The 2,505-nt window shown below is 34.4% G+C and overlaps 1 long non-coding RNA gene across 3 annotated transcripts in view; it reads right to left on the bottom strand.

The window, feature by feature from the left end:
• LOC108498744 overlaps window positions 1-1,863 on the bottom strand; it is an 18,766-nt gene extending 16,903 nt beyond the window's left edge. For 2 of the 3 annotated variants that reach the window (XR_001875294.1, XR_001875295.1), the window contains exons 1-2: window positions 1,637-1,863; window positions 1,427-1,520 (exon numbers count right to left, since the gene is read on the bottom strand). This is a non-coding gene — a long non-coding RNA (uncharacterized LOC108498744). Of the gene's footprint in view, window positions 1-1,093; window positions 1,105-1,422; window positions 1,521-1,636 lie in introns of those variants that run through there. The other variant, XR_001875293.1, reaches the window with a different exon arrangement.
• Window positions 1,864-2,505: the final 642 nt, after the last annotated feature.

Below are 2,505 nucleotides of genomic sequence, written 5' to 3'. Positions count from 1 at the left end.
AAAAATCGACTGCGCAGGCTCGAAGGGTTAATGACCTTTCCCAAATCTTCGCTCGCGAAGACTGGCCATATTACTATGTCTTTAACTAAGCAGCTGTAGAAGAAGGCACATATGAGTCAGATGGTCAATACCAGAGCCCTATCCCTGACAGTGGCCAGCAGGACATGCTCAGTGAAGATCAGGTAGCAAAGAGTGATTTCCCCCTCGCTCCAGAAGTTTCTCTGAACATTCTGTGACGTGTGGCTAAGAAAACCCTTGGGTCAGAAATGAAAGAGACAGTAATTTTATTGTTCTCCATCATACTTTCTATCCATCAACTTCATCCTAGCCTGAACAATCCTAGTCATTCCTTCTAGAGAGGCAGGTTGCCTATCAATAAAATGTGGAATTTCAAGAAGTATATTTTGTCTTTTGATGATTTCTTCTTTTATATCTTTGCTGTATTTCTTTCAATCCCCTTTCTAAAATTTCTCTTGTTATAATCCAAAGGTTTGTTTCAATGCAGAGTAACACATAAGATTTGTCTTTGGTTAAATGAGAAAGAGAACTCTCAAACCGTGAGCTTAGTTGTATGCACTATGTTTAGTTCATATCCCTTCTCTTTGAGACAAAAGTCCTGCAAAACCCTAGGATTAAAAATTATTTATTCAGTTAGTAGTTGTCAGCACTAAACAATTACCTCTAGAAAACTTTTTATCTATAAGTCCTTAGACAACGATGGTATTTTACATGCTACTTTCTCGTGCTGATTACAAATGCACATAAAAATTTTAGCATATGTTAATGTTTTATTTTTCTCTATTAGAAACATAGAATTGCCATATATTGTAAAATTATTGTGAATTATTAATCTTCAAAGCTGACATTATTATATGATAATTGTTTTGTTATTTTCAACCTGAATTAAAGGTATGATACAATTTATCAAAATAAAGATGCTCAAAGCACTGCTGGAGAAAGCAGCTGTATATACTTTTTGATTTTTGAACAGTTGAATTATCTCAGCCAATAGTATATTAAAAGTCTTTTATTATGAGGAGTTCCTGTGACTTTTAACTGACCTATTACTTAATTTTGATTGTTTGTGAAATAAAGATTTAGAGGCTTAAAATACTTAATCTCCATTATGTGTACTTTCTAAAATGCTAGTTGCACATTTAGTACACCAATAAGAAGTTTCCATTTAAAATGGAGTCCACATCCGTGCTGGTGTTAAAAAACCAGACCAATACGCCATTCAGTGCAAAGATAAAATGTGAATATTTTTCTTCCCCAAATATGGAACTATAGCCTGAAACTTTGCATAAGCTGCTAAGGGATTCCCTTGTGCCTTCCTGTCAGTGAGGATAAAAATCATCCAGCACCACACTCTTCTCCATAACGAAAATTATACGTTTTAAATATAGGATTTTTCAATATGACTCACCTTTTCCACACAGAAATTTCTGTTTGCTCAGGAATTCTTCTTAACATGTCACTAGTTCCTCAAAATTTTCAGTCTCCTGCTGAGACTAAAAGAACTGTTGACCATTTAAAAAAACATATGTCAAGGAAAGCCGAGTCTAGACAACCGACTGAAGTTTAACACAGAATACAGTCTGTTGGCCAAAAGGATCTGGGAAAAGAGAGAACTTACAAGTGAGGTGTCATATTCAATGAAGTTTTTCTATTGTCTACATGAGTAGGAAGAGAATGAGTATGTCTAAGGAAAATAGAAAAAGAAATTTCCTGTAGATGTTATTTTGATGTAAAATTAGGTCCCTGTTTATTAGAACCAAAAGAGTGGGTTTTTTTTAATAACTGGAATACAGCTGTACCTAACGGAATTTGTGACAGGAAGAGTGTGACAAGGAATCATGGGAGTTGTAGTTCTCTGGGTTCTCACGCATGCTCAATCAATACTTGATTGTCATTGGCTGAAAGATCATGTGACCTGTTTAAGTGCTGTATTTAAACATAAGAAAACTACAACTCCCATGATTCCTTGTCACATTCTTCCTGCCACAGGAATTCTCTCTTTTTATTGTTTATTCTGCCTTGAATTGTGTCCTCCATCAAAATCATATTGTAGTATGATCGCCACTTTGGATTATAATGGAGAGATAAGGGATATCCTGGATAAAAAGAAATTAATTACATTAAAAATCAGAGTGGACAAGAATTATGGATGTTCTACTTCAAAAATGCTAAAATCTGTAACATACTTCTTATAGGCAATGCATTTAGTATAGATAAAAATATTTCTAATACTACTGAACCCAAATATCCCTTGGAATAGTGGAAAGTTGTGAACTACCTTAACTTTCCAAATACCTCTGAAGCTGAAGTTACAATAATATTATCTGGAACGAACACTCAGACTTAAGTGGAGAGGTGATGGAAATCACACAGAAGCATTCTAGTACTTATTAATGTTAAAATTGTGTTAGGATTAAGCCATACACACACAAGAAAAGAATGGAAAAAATACTCTGACAAAGAAAGCAACATTTTACAGTTCAGAGA

The sequence above is a fragment of the Lepidothrix coronata genome, unplaced genomic scaffold (assembly GCF_001604755.1).
Source record: "Lepidothrix coronata isolate B3197 unplaced genomic scaffold, Lepidothrix_coronata-1.0 Scaffold63, whole genome shotgun sequence".
In the NCBI taxonomy this organism is placed as follows: Eukaryota; Metazoa; Chordata; class Aves; order Passeriformes; family Pipridae; genus Lepidothrix; species Lepidothrix coronata.
This window is presented reverse-complemented; position numbering and strand designations above follow the sequence as displayed.